Source organism: Dendropsophus ebraccatus, chromosome 6 (genome assembly GCF_027789765.1).
Source record: "Dendropsophus ebraccatus isolate aDenEbr1 chromosome 6, aDenEbr1.pat, whole genome shotgun sequence".
Classification (NCBI taxonomy): Eukaryota; Metazoa; Chordata; class Amphibia; order Anura; family Hylidae; genus Dendropsophus; species Dendropsophus ebraccatus.
In genome coordinates this window covers 130,989,574-131,010,035 of record NC_091459.1, presented here as the reverse complement: position 1 = coordinate 131,010,035, position 20,462 = coordinate 130,989,574, and the positions used below count along the sequence as shown (strand labels likewise).

Genomic DNA, 20,462 nt, shown 5'->3' with positions numbered 1-20,462 from the left:
TACCAGTCACTACACTGATGTCTCCCCCCTGTACCAGTCACTACACTAATGCCTCCCCCTGTGCCAGTCACTACACTAATGCCTCCCCCTGTTCCAGTCACTACACCAATGCCTCCCCCTGTGCCAGTCACTACACCGATGCCTTTCCCTGGGCCAGTCACTACACCAATGCCCCCCCTGTGCCAGTCACTACACTGATGCCTCCCCCTGAACCAGTCACTACACCAAAGCCTCCCCCTGTACCAGTCATTACACCAATGCCTTCCCCCTGTACCAGTCACTACACTGATGCCTCCCCCTGTACCAGTCACTACACTGATGTCTCCCCCCTGTACCAGTCACTACACCAAAGCCTCCCCCTGTACCAGTCACTACACTGATGCCTTTCCCTGTGCCAGTCATTACACTAATGCCTCCCCCTGTGTAGTCACTACACTAATGCATCCCCCTGTACCAGTCAATACACCAATGCCTCCCCCTGTACCAGTCACTACACCAATGCCTCCCCCTGTGCCAGTCACTACACTGATGCCTCCCCCTGTACCAGTCACTCCATCGATGCCTCCCCCTGTACCAGTCACTCCATCGATGCCTCCCCCTGTACCAGTCACTACACTGATGTCTCCCCCCTGTACCAGTCACTACACTGATGTCTCCCCCTGTACCAGTCACTACACTGATGCCTTTCCCTGTGCCAGTCATTACACTGATGCCTCCCCCCTGTACCAGTCACTACACCAAAGCCTCCCCCTGTACCAGTCATTACACTGATGTCTCCCCCTGTACTAGTCATTACACTGATGCCTCCCCCCGTACCAGTCACTACACCAAAGCCTCCCCCTGTACCAGTCACTACACTGATGTCTCCCCCCTGTACCAGTCACTACACTGATGTCTCCCCCTGTACCAGTCACTACACTGATGCCTTTCCCTGTGCCAGTCATTACACTGATGCCTCCCCCCTGTGCCAGTCACTACACTGATGCCTCTACCTGTACCAGTCACTACACTGATGCCTTTCCCTGTGCCAGTCATTACACTGATGCCTCCCCCTGTACCAGTCACTACACTGATGCCTTTCCCTGTGCCAGTCATTACACTGATGCCTCCCCCTGTACCAGTCACTACACTGATGCCTCCCCCCGTACTAGTCACTACACCAAAGCCTCCCCCTGTACCAGTCACTACACTGATGCCTCCACCCGTACCAGTCACTACACTGATGCCTCCCCCTGTAATAGTAAACATTATTATTTTTTTTTTTTACATATTTAACTATCCTATAAAACCATATAAAAGTTGGTTTATACCTGTTAAAAGAAGAAGAAATAAGCCTCTGCCAGCTCTCTATACTCCAGATCCTTCAATTCCCAGATACATTAATAACATAATATCCTCCTCTACAATCTGTATATACAATGCAAATAGCTGGCGCAGCATAGGATGTAAAGCCGGCTCACGCTGGCGATGGGATACAAATGGTGCTGATACTGTGTGTTTATTTCTACCTGTCTTGATGTTTTTTACGCCTTTTTGAGTTCTATCTCGCAGGCATCCCACATAGCGCTTCACCCCATACTGTTCTCCCCACACACGGCTTCTTTACAGGTGTAGTCTAGGATATAGAAATGACACATTGTGAATTGCGAGTTATCAGCCACTTAAGTTTCTGCTCATCTGGATTAGATGCTGATGTAAATAGTTGTGAGGAAGCCGACAGGGAATCGTATGCAATATAGGTGCTACAGTCTCCGAGACCTTCCTGCTGGAGACAATTGTTCCTCACAGCTCTATTGCAGCTATTAGAATGCCAGGATTAGATGCTTCAGGGGGCGTTAGTGCTGTGTCTTATTTGGTGTAAACAAGGTGGCAAAAAAAAAAAAAGAAAGAAAATTTAAGCAAAATGCTGTTTGTAATAAAGTTTTCATGAGTCTACACCAAGGACTATACTATAGAGAATAAAAAAAAAAATTACTCAAATCAAGTTTATAATTAATATCATCTGGGGGGAGGGGCAGACTTTTTTGGTGGTTGTAATAACTTATGAGATCATCCAAGTATCCATGTGATCATTAGTTATAGATGGGCGAAGCTCCCTGATTGATTACATGAGTCGGGCATCATAGACGTTAAGTTTAAATTTATAGTAATGTAGAAATATGTAGACGGCACTTGTGTGGCGGTGGTGCTCGAGGTGAGAAAAATGTTCAGATATTAGGAAGAGCCCGGCACTCACCAAGTAAATTATGCTTCTTTATTGTAGTGTAGCAAACATATGGTACAAGGACGTGTTTTGGCCAAGCATGTCCTTCATCAGCTTGGGGGTGTACACCCCCAAGCTGATGAAGGCCATGCTTGGCCGAAACACGTCCTTGTACCATATGTTTGCTACACTACTATAAAGAAGCATAATTTATTTGGTGAGTGCGGGGCTCTTCCTTATATCTAAATTTATAGTAATGACTGTGTTTAAAGCCACTCTTTACCAACTTGTAGTCGCCCCCCACACCACCGGTATTGTGTTGTAGAGGTCCTGACGCAGTGTATAGTTTGGGGGTCGGCCTTTTTTCCCTCCATTCAGCCCAGGGACGCACTGAAAGAGAAGGGAGGTGGGGAAAGAGACACTGCAGGCCTAGGGCAAGGATGCTCTAGGCCACGCCAGATTGACTTCCTAAGCTGCAGCAATAAAATATAATCACCGGGAGAAAGGCCGACCCCCGAACTGGACATTGTGCGCGGACCGCTACAACACGGTAGCATTGGTTTGGGCCGGTACAGAATCACTTTAATGTTCAAATTATCTTTCCATCTTTTTACCATCTCATTCTCATGACCATAATATATTTATTTTTCCCCTGACATAAGTTTTTGTTGTTGTTGTGTGAAGGTTTTTTTTTTTTACTGACATAACTTTTTACATAACATACCCATTTACTTATATTTATATATATTTTTCCCTATAGACCAGTTAGGTGAGTGCATTTGCTCCGCCAATCTTCCATCCATGGCACCTTGGAGCTGACTTTTTTGTCTGCTCTAGCTTCCCTCTGGCACCCCATGATTAAGTCTCAAGGGTAAGATGGAATACGGTAACAGAAGGATCCAACACTCTCTGTAAATTAATTGGGTACCATGGACATTACTGACTGTGGTATCTGAGGGGTTAAACAGCCTCCGATCGGGGCGGGGATTCCAAACCGAATCTCTGTGCCAATTTCGTAGTGTGAACTGGCCCTATTACATGGGCCAATTATTGTGCGAAAAATCGTTATATATTTTAAATTCAAACGATAATTGTTCTGTGAAATTGCAGGAAACAATCATAAAATCGTTCGTATGTCATTGATCGTTGATTTAGATCTGAACCTAAAAGTATTGTTAATCATTCGCTAATCGTTCGCTGCAATTCTGTATTTTTTCACTAATCGTTCAGTGCAATAGCACATTGCCCATTGTTTTCCTTAAATCAGAAGGAATAAACGATCCCAATAACGATCGCAATAACGATCGTATCTAACGAGCATCCTTCTGTGTAATATGGTGAACGATTTCAGGTAAACAATAATCTCGTTTGCGATCGTTTATCGTTAGTCGTTAATCGTTAAAAATCGAGTAGGAGCTCGGATGTCATCAGTCACCCAAGCAACTGCTCTGCCAGCCACGGGTCTCAATGTACTTAATATAGCGCCCTCTGGTGTTACTTTTATTCCTCAAGATGTTCATCAAATGAGTACTGTCCCAGTAGACATGGGTGCCATAAACTTAAACAGTCTTACCAACTGGACCCAACTACACCCCTCCTACCAATGATTGACAGCTACTGATGTTCCTGCCTGATGCTTTGGATCATTTAAAGGCCATTCTGAGACCATGTTCATACTGATTGAAAGACGAAGAGAAGAGCAATCATACAGATATAAGCTATTTGACTCATCAGTGAGACCCATGAGACATACCCAGTGCAGGAGATGCTGAGATCATTCATCTACTTTCCATATAATTGTCTCCTCCAGTCACTGCAATGCTCTGAAAGAGACACAGACATGACTGACTGGTGGTACCACCCAGGCTTCATCCCATCTCTATCAATACATGATGACTCTTAGCTGTGATCATCATCCCTCATTTACTCAATGGGGCAGAGGTCCTGCTTAGTGACATTTGGGTGTAGAGAAGAGACAGCTGTAATTATACCCAGAGGTCTCAAAGTTTCCATGACATCCATACATCCCCCATTGTGTCTGATGGGAGAAGCTATATATCTTGCCTCATTGAAAATATATCACAGGTTGCTGTCCCCAGGTTTACACTACTGGCTGCAAAGGAGGAACAGCTGAAGACCAGGAGAGGATCTTCTACTGCTCTGGACAGTTCCTGACATGGACAGAGGTGGCAGCAGAGAGCACTGTGTCAGACTGGAAAGAATACACCACTTCCTGCAGGACATACAGCAGCTTATAAATACTGGAAGACTTGAGATTTTTTAATAGATGTAAATTACAAATCTCTGGCACTTTCCTGCACCAGTTGATTTGAAAGAAAAACATTTTTTGATGAACAACCCCTTTAATTCTGGATAACCAGTTAGATCGTCAACCCAGTACCATCTGCTATCCTTTTAACACATTTCCTGCCTCATAAGCTGCAGCTGTTGCTATACTCCAACAGGACCGGTAATAAACCTTTAAACATGGAAAGCATGCAAAGGAATATAGACCATAAAAAAAAAAAAATCACATTAATAAATTGGCATTGAGCCGCTCTGGTAATGACAGCTGTCAGCCATGTCATCTCTTCCTTCACACACACAGCCACTAATCCTGTAGTTCTTTGGGATTTTCTTTGCCTGGAATAGGTTTAACAACATCCACAGACGGTCAATTAACCCGTTCAATCCTCCACAAAGCCACGAGACGGACATTGGCACAACCTTTCCTCCACCTCTATCGTAATCTTCGGCGTTTCCCCGTAATTACTTTCTACCCGTGCGGCTCCCGAGCATAAAATATCATTTGCACAAATAATCTCCCGTCCCTGTATTATTTTACTGTCATGCCCAGGCATGTTGCCAATACCATGATGAATGTTGGTTTTCTTTATTATTTTGGTGTGCATTACTTAACACTTACGCTGCACAACCAGGCGCTGTATTCCATCATTTTTCATATTAGTCTAACATGTTGCCGCAGCCGAGAGATGGATGACTGCTCTCCTACCGGCATAAAGATCTAAAAAGCAGCCATGCTTAGCTCTGGCCACCTGACAGCTTGAGGAATAACCACTTTCGCAGACTGTAATGTCTGAGCTTGTAAAGAAATGTTCAGATTTTTTAAAAAAATTTTTTTAAAACAGACCTCAAGGCATCTTAAGATTGGTTTTCTACCTTCTTTACATGTTCGATTTGGACCCCAGGTCTCCTTTGAAGGTCCATGCTTATTTATAGAGCGGCGGCTGGCAGATTTCTTACAGACAATAACCGTCCCCTGGCAAAATATATCTATATTCCCTCTAAATAGGTCTATTGATGGAAACCGATGCCGAATCTCATCGTCCCCCCCCCCATCGGAGAGTGGCAGATTACTTATCTTCATTTCTGTGTAGTATAGTGAATTTAATTAGAGTTGGGACTAATGTCAGACATAAGAGATCATAGCCTAAGGCGGCTAGAAGCTAGGAGGGAAAAGATCTGGAGATGCCGCAACGAACTCATATCACTCCGGCTACAGAGAAAGGTGCAATTTCCTTGCTTTCCCATAGATTCTCTTTCATGGCTGGTCTCGGAGCTCTAACACACATATCAGTTGTCATAGGGAACTAATAATGAAATATTCAAAGTGATTGTCATCTTTCATTGGAGTCGCGAATATGTCTATGGAACGGAGGGGGGGGGGGCTCAGACACATTCAGTTCTGTATGGTTGTCTCGATTCTATCTTTTCTCTTGCATGAATAGGTTTGAGTGACCATATATTGACACTCTGTATAGGAGAACCAAAAGCCCACTAGAAAACCATTGTGCGTGTGTTCCCACACCTGGAAGCAACATCCATGCCTATAGTGGATCACCACGCACACAAGGTCCTCTCCCAGTGGTCAATATATATTGACCATTATTACACACCATGCAAAATTATGAAGTCAAAAAATGTAAGGTGGTATACATATGTGGGGGAAATAGGGCATAACATGTGCGGTGACCACTGGGAGTGACGTTATCAGTGGTATTGCAGTGTCTCACCACGGGTGGTCCTTGTATGGCACCTGTTGCAAAAGTCTTGTACTCAAAAGTAAGGTGGTGATGAAGATATTTATGAATTTCATCACCAGATGTCAGTATTTCATGTATAAGCTAGTATATATGTGTTGCACAGCTGTAGTTACTATACGGTTACTGTTTTCTTTGTATTCTGTGATTTTGTGGTCCAATGGAGATACTTCTTTTCTTTCTACCTATCTCTATACTTTTTTCTTTGCACACTCTTTTCTCCACCACTCACAGGGACCCTTACATACCGTGGTAAGAAATAGTCACTTGGGGAGAGGAAGTGTAGCTTCAGTTTCCCTCTCAGAACAGGCATCCCTGCTGAACTTAGCCAGGGCCTGGCTCTGCCAGGATCCCTGTCCAGGACAGTCCAGCTGTGTTAGTGAGTTGAACCTAGACACACGTGTATGGAGAGCTCAGAGACTTTCACTTCGTATACTATAACTACAGACACTATGCAGTGTTAGACCCCAACAGGAGGACAAGTCAGAGATCCCCCCAGCCCACGCCGTGAACCTCTCTAAATAGTGCAGGGCAGTGTTCTAGGACAGAGGAACTGACCCGGATAGAGCAAAACTACTGTAACGAAGGTCTACGCACTCTTTCTCGTAGCGCAGGTGAAACCAGGACACCCTCGGACACTTAGCTTCGCCCATGTAACCTAGTCTGGGGCTTGTGTCACCCTAATAGGACAAGTTCCCCAGAAGGTGGTTAGATAAAACACAGGCACAAGTATTCTTCTCTTCTCTCAAGTATCTCTCTCTCAAGTTCCAGCAGAGCACGCTACTACCCTGGGTTGGGGCTCTCACAACAAACTCCTCTCCTCTTCTCTTCACTGCTCAACACTAAGCTACACAAGCACCGCTATTCTACCTCAGCACTTAAAGTATCTCCCAGCACAGATCCAGTGAACACAAGTCTGTACCCAAGAAGTTGTCTATTACCACAAAAGACTATTAGTAAAGCCATTCTATTTATTTTACTGGGACTCAGTGATTATTGCACCAACACCTATGACTATTGGCTACACACTCCTTGGATTACTCTCCCCTTTCTGTGGGTGGTTGTACTGACAGTCTGGGTGGGACATCTCCCTACTCTGGACCACTGTGACAAGAGCCCAAGGGACCCATCACAGCCCGGCAGGTCACTGACCATTGGGGAAAAGTATAGCCAGCCACAACTACAAGCAGGTACACCATCACACCTGTGTGCTGAACTAGCACTGGCGTCACACCCGTACCATCATTGGCTAGGCTGTGGTGCACTACCAACCACCATAGAAGTGGTGTCACTGCTACCACCTCAGTGCATGACCTGTAGTACCACACAACACAGAACGATACAGGTAATGTTGTGACGCCAGTGCTAGTCCAGCACACAGGTGTGGTGTTAATTCCTGTTTTACAGAGTGTCTGACAGTATCCCCCAAAATGGTTGGTGAACTGCCGGGCTGTGATTCTTTTGGGCTAATGTCACGGTAGTCCTGAGTAGCAATCGACCCACCCGGACTCGGTACTGCCACCCACAGAAAGGGAAAAATGACCCAAGGAGTGTAGCGGATAAGTACAGGAAAAGATGAAAAGATGGCCCGATAGTAAAAAAAACAGCTTTACTGTGCAGTCTCTAAATAGTGCAGAACATGTTGGCAGTAGATCGATAATCTTTGTACAGGTAATAGTGCTCAACTGGGTCTGTGCTGGAGTGATACTTGAAAGTGCTGAATACAGTAGAGGTAGTTGTAGCGGTGCTTGTATAGTTGAGAGTAGAGTAGAGTGGAGCAGCGGAGTCTGTCAAGAGAGTCCCAACCCAAAGTAATACTGTGCTCTTCCAGGACTTTGGAGAAATACTTGAGACTCGAGAGTGAAAAATTCACTTGTACCCGTGTTTATACTAATGTCTGACCACCTTCTGCCCTACAGTGTCAAGCTTACTGTCCTAATAGGGTGGTACAAGCCCCAGCCGTGGTTACCTGGGTGAAGCTAAGCTTCTTCAAGACAAGCTAATGACTTAAAAAATATTGTAACTCAGTAAACAAGTAAGAATAGGTAATGCGAGCCCCCCCCCCCTGTGTTCCCATGCTGATACTCGTCTGGGTACAAAGCCCCTTTATTTTAACCCACTGCTACCTGATCAACTCTGCAGGTGACACCTTCTGGTTTTGCTCCAGTGCCTGTCCAGGACCCTGTAGAACTGCTGATATCCTCCTGTGGAAGTGAGCAGCTTGATGTTATCTTCTCTCCCTGCTGCTTGAGGACTGATTGCGAGTGAGGATGTGGCGCCCTCCTACTCCAGCGTTCAAACAGCCTTGATCCTGTGTGCACAGACGTTACCCAAGAGGTGAGTGCTTAAATTACCCAGGAGCTTGTCTGGACAACTGCCACACATGTGTTGCCGCCATCTTGCCCACAGGTGGTGCTGAATATTGTATGACTGCTGCTTCCCTCTGACCCCTTGACAGGAAGCCAGTACTAGTATCGGCATTTACCAGCACCAGCAGGTTGGCAGCCACCTGGTGAATTGTGTGTGGAGGGAGAGTTAACTGATTAACCCCTTCTTTACTGATACAGTATATTTTATTAATACAGGACACCTTACCTACCTTATTTTTGGGTTTTGGAATGAATTCTCTGCATTTCAATTATCTCTTATTGGAAAATTTGCTTTGATATACAAGTGATTTAGATTACAAGCATGTTATCGGAACAAATTGTGCTCATAATGCAAGGCTTCACTCTATAGACGTACAGTAGAAACTGCATGGCACCATAATACTGTATTTATAATTACCGTTTCTGCTTCAGTTTTACTTCAAAAGCCATCAACACACAGCCAGCGCCCCAACCCATCCCTGGTTCACAGATTAAGTCTAAGGTGATCCCTGTGATTCTATCAGAGCTTTCACAAGATGGCATAGTCTTTGCTGCTAGGGATCTGGGTTGCAATTGCAAGGCCCTAGGAAGCAGTATAAGCGCAGGTTGAAGGGGTGAAATCTACTCTAGGGAACTAAAGCAAGGTCACCAGTCCCGGTCAGTAACGGTGAGGCATGTCAGGGACAGGGTCAGTAGTGTGGTCAGAGTCAGAGCTGAGGTCAAAAGCCAGGTGGTGATGTCACCAGAGAAGGGTCAAAAGCTAAGCCAAGGGTCAAATGACAGATATACAGTATGCAGTATGTCTGCACCATACATCCATTGTATACACTGTATCTGTATACAAATGTGGCATGAATGAAGAATTATAATGCCCGTACTTTTCAGGTAGCAGTCAGATAACCACACATTAGGCCGACAGCCATATTGTGAAAGAAAGTCAGAGAGTCGGTATAGGCCTTGAGTTCTAAACAAGCGTCTGAGTGACATGCAGACCCCAGAGCAGTGCTAAAACAAGTCACATATATTTATCTGTCATTACCAATAAATAATGTTGGGTCGTGACATCACCATGTTATACAGGAAGTGACATCATCATGTTATGCAGGAAGTGACATCACCATGTTATCCAGGAAGTGACATTACCATGTTATCCAGGAAGTGACATTACCATGTTATCCAGGAAATAAAGCCTTGATGCAGTAGTAACTGCAGGAAAAAAAAGCACTTTATAGTTATTTCCCATAATTAGTGTATATTGGTGATTTGTATAACTTTTGGGGGGCAATACAATACTTAAATAAAAATATTCACCGGATTTCTCCTTTAAGGCAAGCATTAACTATATGCAATGGTACCTGTTCTCGAACTTAATTGGTTCAGGAAGGCAGTTTGAGAACTGGGTAGTGTTTCCCCCCTCCCCAGCATTGTAAAGGAGACATTTCTTTCACATTCACGCCCATAACCCTGTATACAGGCTTATGGGGCATGATTTTACTTTCATTGTCACTTTTCATGGTCACCTTTTTTTATTGGTTCTAGGCCTTTATGCCATGATGTATAATTGCAAGTATTAACGTATACTTTGTTCATTACTCATTTACATAAAAAGTTAAATATTGTTCTAGTATGTAAACCTGCTTGGATCCCGGTGACCATGGGCTAGCGCTGTAGGGGATTGACATTATTAAATTAGATATGATTAGGACATTTATGTTCATTTTATTTGGATGTGGTTGCATACAGCCTCACTGTTTAGATATTTACTACTAGTAGAGGCACTTTACGGTCTTATAGGATATTATTATTTACTTTATTTAGAATTGGTTGCATATAGTTGCACTATTTATACTAGCACAGGCTTTTTTACGGTTTTTCATTGGAATATGTGTATATATTTCTTATCAAGAATCTTATGGGGCTCATTATGACACATGTCTTAAAGGGTTATGAGTTATATGTGTGGATACACTTTTAAAAATAAAATGTTGGTAATTTAGGGATTGTAGTTTTCTGGATAATAAAGTCACTATGTAGTGTATCATCACTATTATATGTGTATGCATGTGTGTATGTGTGTGTGCATGTATATATATGTGTAGTTATATGGATATTATATATGGGTTTATGTGTATGTATACAGGTATTTGTGCTTCACGTATTTTTCTATTATTATTTTATTTTCACTTCTTAAAGGTGGTGTTTTTAGTATTATCCACATATTTATTCAATTATAATAATTTATTCAATTATAATAATTTTCTTAGGTTTTGGAAGTTCGATATACTGTATGTACAGGTATGCGGCGTGATGTAATCATGTTTATAATTCGGATATGGACAAATGTATATATGCACATGCGCTGTGGATATTATTAGATATTTATTATCATTAGTGTATAGGCCTCGTTGATACAATGGGACCTATTATGTGATTATTACTTGCATGGTTTGGACAGTCCTTTTGGGGTTAATTTTAAGTGATGCGCTGTTTATGGATAGGTGTCACGTGACTGGTGATGTTTGGGTCACGTGACGACCGGCCTACAATGTGACAGAGGTGGCATGACGTATTGATCATGTGACCGCCGCCTCGCTAATCCATATGCTCACTGGGACTGTTTTTTCACTTTTGGAATCCACTGGATATTGTTGCCGCCACATGCCGTACGTTCATTGTAACTTGTATGTTAGTTCATTTATATTAATTTCTGTATGCAACCATTTGCACTCACGTGACCGGATCTGGCATTAGGTCACTTCCGGTTCCGTGCGTTCCACCGTGGCGTGCGCTCCATGGTCGGTCGGGATCCACAGCAGGTATTGATCAACATGATTGTTTATGAGTGTATATATACCAACAATAACTGCTAGATATTACAACTCCTGATGAAGTTATGATGGCAAAACAGAACACGTGGGGTGTAGGTGCTGGAAGGAATTTTCTCCCTGTGATGGGGCAATTGTCATCTGCCTCATAAGGGTTTTTGCCTTCCCCTGGATTAACACAGTAGGGTCTCCCTAGGTTGAACCTGATGGACTCTTGTCTTCTTTCAACCTTATTCACTGTTACTATGTACTGTAAGTAGATAAATCTTCACACAGACTTTAGTGCTTGACCTTTGTGCTTAAGGAGGTGCTTGAGAAGAAGTAAGTGAGGTAGTTGTAGCATTGCTTGTAAGATAAAGTGGAGCAAAGTAGAGTAGAGGAGTTGGCCAAAGGAGTCCCAACCCAGTAAAGCAATGGAACCTGAAGATATCATTGTGGTGAAGAGATAGGTTAGAAGAGAAGAGCACCTCCTACTGGTCAGCAAGAAACACATGGCACACATAAAACATTAACCCATGACTACCTTCAGCTGTGCATATAAATAAGCACACAGAAAACACTGACACCTAGTGGTGAAACTCTAGAATACCTCATCACCACTTTAACCTAAGAAAGGCTTGTTTGACAGGTGCACAGGAGAGACAAAAACGCCAGTGGTGTGATACCACATTACTACTGTACTGTATATGCACTCCAGCAGTCTTATATAGTACTGTACTGTATATGAAGCCTCACCAGTGCTAAACTCCCTATGTCCAACCTACTATCCACGCTCTCAAAAATGTTTAAATACCAATTTTACTCCCGGGTAAAATTTCGTTCGAATTCAGGAGCGTCCCAACCCTACAGTCTCATTGTGCTTTAAGACTGGGGGCCGAAAAAATTGTATCATGACAGATACAATTTAAAGTTGAATTTCCTCTCGGTATGTTAATAATAATAATGCTTTTATTTGTATAGCACACACTGATTCCGCAGCACTTTACATAGATTTTGCCAATTATTGCTCCCTGTCCCCAATAGGGCTCACAATGTAAATTCACCTATATGTATGTTTGGGTGTGGGAGGAAACTGGAATACCCAGAGGAAACCCATGCAAATACCTTGGTGGGACTTGAACCCAGGAATCCAGCGCTGCAAGGCCATCCTCCTTTCAACTGGATAGGCCATAACATGCTGATCATTGAGGGTTAGACCACTGGGATCCATAGATCCATAGAACAGAGGTGAAGTGTGTGTGTGGCCAGTGCTCCATTCATTCTCTGAGTGTGGCAATGTTGGGAAGCCGCATAGACAATGAATGGTGATCCAGCAATACATATACAGTGCACTCCATCGCCCGCACGATCAGTATGTTATATACTATATTGCATATAGGTAATAACAATAAAGCACAGGCCATCAGTTATCATGGTTAGCAGTATCTCCTCCTCTTACCTGCCGATGCTTCCATGTATGATGTTCTCTGTGTCAATGATCGTTGGGTGTTGTGACCCTAAAATACAAATTTTAATAAACATATTCATTATTTTAATAACCGATCAGATTAAAGTGGTAATAATAAATGCTCTGCTTCCTCTCGGCTGGTTGGAAATAATTCTGTAATTCTTTCGCTGGCGTTTCTGTATGCTCTCCATGTACAGTTTTTAACCTTCAGGGTTTCGTAACAGGTGAAAAATGTTGCATAAAATCATGGGTTTTTCACACTCTAATAAATGTCCCTGAAACCTCAGCACAATAGATTACATTTAGAAAAGGCTACAGGACATGAATCCGATGTTATTTTTCTATTTGCGGTCCTATCTCCCGGATTGATGAATAATTTATGATGTGATATACTTTCCCCATTTTCTAAAAATACCACAATCTCACCTGTATATGGAGATGATAATGACCGGCGCTGCATACATTTCACCAATATTCAAATTTTTAGGTTTTTTTTTCAGTCGTACAGCTTTTAGTCAAGAGTGCGGGCTATCGGGTGGGAGGAAATAAGGGATTATTTTCAATAATAGTAATAGTTATCGGGACTAGCCTCAGGAGTGTGGGACCTGTGTGACTTTACAGGCTGTATTACTCTCCTAACACACTGGGGGCGCTGTCAGGTCCAATAGTATAAAATAAGGCTGTTTTTGAGCAGTAAAATGCTGATTTACAGCCTAACAAAACTGTCAAAAATACATTGAGGGAGATTTATCAAACATGATGTAAAGTACAACTTGCTCAGTTGCCCCTAGCAACCAATCAGATTCCACCTTTCATTTTCCAAAGAGTCTGTGAGGAATGAAAGGTGGAATCTGATTGGTTGCTAGGAGCAACTGGGCCTGTTTCACTTTACACCATGTTTGATAAATCTCCCCCCATTTCGTTTAACTAAATCAGTAGAAATGTTTAATTTATGAAAAAAAGTACATAGAGGATTCATACCACTTTTAATGTAATTTTTTTTATTTTCTGTGCCTGGAATACCGGTAACAATAAACACCGCATCCCAACCCCATCATATAACAAAATGAATCTTGACCTTGAACCCCCATAAGAAAACCATTGTAAAGACGCAATACTTACTGACGGAATAAACAGCTGCCCTGTAAATACCTTTTCTATACGATATAAATATAAATCACTAAGTAAGTGACAATAAAAAATAATATTCGCCGGTCAACCATAACCTCCCCCCCCCCCCATCCAATAGTTTTTCTATTAAATTCAAACTTTATTGATTTAATTTTACCCGAAGAAATGAGCCTGGTCCTGTTATGATCACCAGGAGATATATATAGGATCAATCAGGATGATGAAGTACAGAATAAACACAATCTTTGAGGGTTCGCGACCTCTAGCTTCTCATTTAGAATTAATAAATGATAATAAATACGCTGTGTACCATATAGATATCATGGCTGCTGTATAATACCAGCTCCATCTCTACAGATATACAGCTCTGATGAGGTTGTGGACACAATACTAGCACAACCTAATACAATACGTACATTACTGTATATTACATATCATTTCAGCAGGAACAGCTGACCATCTAATGGGTACTGTATACTCTCCCCCAATGGTGGTTATCAGAGGAGAGGAGGATTGGGCATGTTGGATTGCAAATCTTTTGTTTATTTTTTATCAGGTACATCGCTTTAAGATTTTTACATGAACATACTGGTGCCGGCGCGGGGATGCCGGCGTCGCAGTCCTTTTCTTGAACCGTCGCCTGCGCACTGCACCAGTGTATTCCCGAGCACTGGCCCGGCCTAAAGCACTAGAGACAGGCCCTCCAACCCCCAGTGTGGCGATCTGCCCTCCCCTCTGTGACGCGGCTGCATTAGAATCAATGTAGCCAGGTTACAGAGGGGAGGGGTTTTGTCACACTGGGGGGTGAGGGCCTGCCACCAGTGCTGCAGGAGGGCCGGTGCTCGGAAATAGACTGGCACCGTGCTCAGGCCGCGGTTCAAAAAAATGTCTGCGTCCCTGGCATCCCCCTGCCGGCACTAGTCTAGTCATGTATAAATCTTAAAGCGATGTACATGATAATACATTCACTTTAAGGAAGATATACAATCAGAATACAAGCTGAACCATGCCTCTACAGTTCAGGTGGGATACTGACATTATTGGCCAAATGAACATGTAATGATCCGATGACCAGCTAGCCGGCTGAATAAATCACTTGTGGTTGCAGTAAGAAGAGTGCTCCTATCTTTGTTTCTTTGTTGACTGTTATACAAGATTATCTACACTTTTATTGTGAGCAACTCCAGCAACTGGGATCTATATATGTTAAGTCCGAGTGCCGTGGTTCACCTATGGCTGGAGTGGTGCGGGGGAGCTGCTGGGAGTGAGTTTCAAATGAACATGTAACCAACAGCTATCTGAGCCTGAGGCATCACCTTGAAGGGGAGGCATGTGTGGTGCCCCACCACGGGTGTTCTTTATATGGCACCTGTCACAAAGTTATCCCTTCAGTGGTGATGAAGGTAGCATTCTTTAGTTTCACCACTAGGTGTCGTCATTCTTTTTGGACTCTGTTGTATGTTGCACAGCTGTAGCTATTAAAGGGTTACTGTTTATGTACCACCTGGTCTGTGCTGGCCTATGGGAGATACTGATGGGAGATTCTTCTATCCCAGCTCTCGACACACACTCACACAGCCCCTGGGGAAGTGGTTAGTTAGCCCCTTGTGAACAGTCAGTGGTGTTGTGTTAATGTGTTTGTCAGAGACACACGTGTATGGAGAACCTAGAGACTTTCACTTCTAAGAGTATCACTTTATACACTATGCGATGTTAGACCCCAAAAGGAGGACAAGTCCAAGGAGATCACCCCAGCCCACGCCGTGAACCTCTTGAAATAGTGCAGGGAGGTATTCAAAGACAGAGGAACTGACCCAGATAGAGCAAAGCAACCGTACGAAGGTCTACATACTGTTTCTCACAGCGCAGGTGACACCGGATAATTTCCGATGCTTAGCTACTCTTAGGTAATCAAGACTGGGGCTTGTGTCACCCTGATAGGACGGGTCCCCCGACACTGCAGGGCAGAAGGTGGTTGGATGAAACACGGGCACAAGTATTCTTCTCACAAGCATCTCTCTCTCAAGTTCCGGCAGAGCCCGCTACTACCCTGGGTTGGGACTCTCACGACAAACTCCTCTCCTCTCTTCTTCACTGCTCAACACTAAGCTACACCAGCACCGCTATTCTACCTCAGCACTTAAAGTATCTCCCAGCACAGATCCAGTGAACACAAGTTTTACTAAAGAAGTTGTCTATTACCAGCGTATCCTGTATCTCAGTAAAGCCATTTTATTAATTCTACTGGGACTCAGTCATCATTGCACCACCACCTACACTCCTCCACTATACACTCCTTGGGTCTCTTTCCCCTTTCTGTGGGTGGCAATACCGACAGTCCGGGAGGGTCATCTCCCCACTTTGGACCACCGTGACAGGAGCCCAAGGGACCCCATCACAGCCCGGCAGGTCACCAATTCAGGGGCAGTACAGCCAGCTACAATCTAAAAATCAGGTATACCACCACACCTGTGTGCTGAACGAGCACTGGCGTCAGGACAGTACCATCACTGGCTGACCTGTATCACAACCACCAGCATAACATCATCATGGTGGCACCCCCCACACATGAACTCATCTAAAAGAAGTGGTAGATGTTCATTGGTTTATAAGACGCTCTGAAAGCAATCACAGTGGCCTGCGCACAGAGCCAGTGTATTCCCAACCTACAGCACTAGAGACAGGCCTGCCGACCCCCAGTGTGACGATCTGCCCTCCCCTCTGCAACGCGGCGGCATTAGAATCAAAGGAGCTGCGTTACAGAGGGGAGGGGTTTTGTCACACTGGGGGGTGACGGCCAGAGATTTGTAATTGTATCAGGAAGTGCCAGAGATTTGTAATTTACTTCTATTAAAAAATCTCAAGTCTTCCAGTACTTATCAGCTGCTGTATGTCCTACATATCTATATCTTTTAAGTACTGGAAGACTTGAGATTTAATAGAAGTAAATTACAAATCTTTGGCACTTTCTGACACCAGCTGGCTTAAAAGAAAGAAACAGTTTGTTGGAGTACCCCTTTAACTCATCTCTAGTGGTAAGTCTAGTAAATGAAAGAGTCTGGTCTAGGGCCTGAATAGTTATGTTCTGATCTGGGGTCTGAATGATTCGTTCTGGGGTTCATATTCATTTGGAGATTTGGTCTGGGGTCCGAATGATTTGGAGATCTGGTAAAAGGTTATTGTAAAATGTGTTCAAATCCATTTTACCTGATTGTAAAAACTGAATCGATGCTTAGTCTTAAGCAAGAGGTGGGTTATTTTAGCTTTACCCTATATGCAATTTTAGGTAACCAATATGACATTTCATGGAATGGAGAAATAAGTATAGTAGGTATGGTACAGCAACTTGGAATAACAACACCATGCACTTTAAGCAATGTAACTCCTCAGTAATGGTCATTGTAAGATTACTATAATGGGGTAAATGGAAGATTACGTGCAGTTTATTGAGCAGCTGGTGAAGGCTTTTAATCTGTGTGAGGTCTTGTAATGTCTCTATAGTTATCAAGACACCTCCAGGTATACTTACTGGGTTCCTAGAAAAGGCTTTATAATGGTGCATGAAATATCAGGTATTTAGCCACCAGTAGTAGACTGTACTACTGGGGGGCAAATAAGAGGTGTAAATGAGCTTGGATGTTAATGGCATTATCCAAAACATATACCATAAATGCTTGACAGATACTGGTCCTCCCCTGTTCCAGAGCACTGAATGGAAAGACAGATGGGGTTCTGGGACCAGTGAAGATTGCTGGATTACTGTTTCTTTAACGGGGCGCTTCAAAGAAAAAAATGTTTTTAATCAACTGGTGCAAGAAAGTTACACACATTTGTAAATCACTTCTATTTAAAAATCTCAAGTCCTCCAGTACTTAACATCTGCTGTATGCCCTGAAAAAAGTGCTCTCTGCTGCCACCTCTGCAGAGCTGAAAAAGAGCAAAAATTTAGAGCAGAAAACTTGCCTCTTCAATCCCTCCCCTATTCCTCAGTGTTAACATACCCTTATAGATGTTGCAGTGAAATGATAGAATACAGGGATTTGATCAAATCCCTCGAAATGATGGAATGAATGCGCCGTTCTATCATTTCCCTAAGGATTTGATCAAATGCCTGACCCCTTTCAGGGAAATGACGGACTGAACGATCGAGGAGTCGCCCGTCTCTATGTTTGGCAGCGGAGGCGGACGGGGGAGCAGAGCAGCACACCTCCCCGGCAGGCATATGGCGGCGTAGGGCGGATGGGAACTCCCGGCAGGCATGGCGGCGGAGGTGGACGGGGGAGCAGAGCGGCACAACTTCCCGGCAGGCATATGGCGACGGGGGGCGGATGGGAACTCCCGGCAGGCATGGCGGCGGAGGTGGACGGGGGAGCAGAGCGGCACACCTCCCTGGCAGGCATATGGCGACGGGGGGCGGATGGGTACTCCCGGCAGGCATGGCGGCGGAGGTGGACGGTGGAGCAGAGCAGTACACCTTCCCGACAGGCATATGGCAGCGGGGGGGTGGATGGGAACTCCCGGCAGGCATGGCGGCGGAGGTGGACTGGGGAGCAGAGCGGCACACCTCCCCGGCAGGCATATGGCGGTGGAGAGGTATGGGGTGAGCAGAGCGGCACACCTCCCCGGCAGGCATATGGCAGCGGAATGGACGGGGGAGCACAGCGGCACACATCCCTGCAGGCATATGGCATTGGGGCGGATGGGGAGCAGAGCGGACAGGCCAGGGAGCAGCAGGCATGTCACAGGGCGGGGGGGACGGGATCGTAGGTGGATGGGGAGTGAAGCGGCACACCTCCCGGCAGGCGGACGGCAGCTGGGGTGGACGGGGAGCGGCTCGGACAGGCCGGGGGAGCAGGAGGCGCGTAGCAGGAGAATGAACGGAACGGGGAGCAGAGAGGCGGACGGGGGACAGAGCGGACAGGCTGGGGGGAGCAGACAGGCGATACGGTAAGCAAATTCTATGTCGCAGGGGGAAATAATAGAATTCATTCTATCATTTCCCTAAAAGGGGTCAGTGATTTGATCAATTCCCTAGGGAAATGATGGAACAGCGCTGTCATTCCATCATTTCAAGGGATTTGATCAAACCCCTGATTCTATCATTTCACTGCAACATATATATATATATATATATATATATATATATATATATGAAATACAACAAGAAAAAATACACCAACACAATGGGTAGAATGCTAATGGAAAAATGCAGTCCCCCAACCCCCTCCACTCCTGACAGCTCCTTACGTCCTTCTGTTCATACTTTAGCTCCAAGTCCCTCATCCTCTTGCCTCCCCTAGTTTCCACCTATAGTGTCTATATTTGTTGCCGTTAGTTTGGAGTGGTTCGCTTTTCACAGATCCTGACATGCAGTATTTTGTGGCTGTCTGAAAGCTTTTTGCTCTTCCCAAGAACGAGACGAGATAGTCAACAAACTTTCCAGTTATCACAGACAGTGCTCCCGTATACCGGCATGACAACTGCATCCAACAAGCTAAGGGACAAATAATACGTATACATGACCACTTGTAACATCATATCAAATAAAAGAACGTCCGCACAAATGTGACTGCCTAAAAATAACTGAAAGGAGTGAGTGATGCCATCAGATACCACAAACAATACACAGTGCTATTAGAATAGTTAACATTGTTTAAAGGGGAACTCCACAAAAAAAAGTTTTTAATAAGTAATACAGGTTGGTGAATTAATTCTATTTAAAAATCTCAAGCCTTCCAGTACTTATCAGCTGCTGTATGTCTTGCTGGAAGTGGTGTATTCTTTCCAATCTGACACAGTGCTCTCTGCTGACACCTCTGTTCATGTCAGGAACTGTCAAGAGCAGGAAAGGACAGTTCCTGACATGGACAGAGGTGGCAGCAGAGAGCACTGTGTCAGACTAGAAAGAATACACCACTACCTGCAGGACATACAGCTGCTGATAAGTACTGAAAAGCTTAAAGGTGTACCCTGGAGACTAATTTTTAATACATTGCTTTAATAAGGTTATATACACAATATAACTTTATTAAAAGTGTTTATCTTTTAATTTTTTTTATTTACACATATACTTCTGGTACCTGGTATCAGTAAGGGGCGACACTGCCCCTCTGCTGCCACCAATGGTTGTTTAGGGAACTGCAGGGCTGATGTTCTAGCAGCATGGAAAACCGTTATAGAGAGCAGGGTCCTGTCCCACCCCTGTGTATATTGTTATGTCCAGTACATGGGGGGGGGGGGGGGGGTTGCCCGATACCATCATGCTGCCCGGCCAGGGGCGGATTAAGGATACCATGGGCCCCGGGCGGTTCAGAAATTGTGGGCCCCCTGCTAACCACACTCCCTCTAGCCCTGTCCCCACCCCACTAAGCTCTGCCATACAGAAGGCTGCTGCTGCCTATGGGACACTTCAGCTGATAATGACAA

At 44.4% G+C, this 20,462-nt stretch overlaps 1 long non-coding RNA gene across 3 annotated transcripts in view; it reads right to left on the bottom strand.

Annotated features, from left to right (window-relative positions):
* LOC138794453 (uncharacterized) overlaps positions 1 to 13,655 on the bottom strand; it is a 135,094-nt gene extending 121,439 nt beyond the window's left edge. For all 3 annotated transcript variants that reach the window (XR_011363446.1, XR_011363447.1, XR_011363448.1), the window contains exons 1-2: positions 13,332 to 13,655; positions 12,897 to 12,954 (exon numbers count right to left, since the gene is read on the bottom strand). This is a non-coding gene — a long non-coding RNA (uncharacterized lncRNA). The remainder of the gene's footprint in view (positions 1 to 12,896; positions 12,955 to 13,331) is intronic.
* Between the last annotated feature and the right edge of the window lie 6,807 nt (positions 13,656 to 20,462).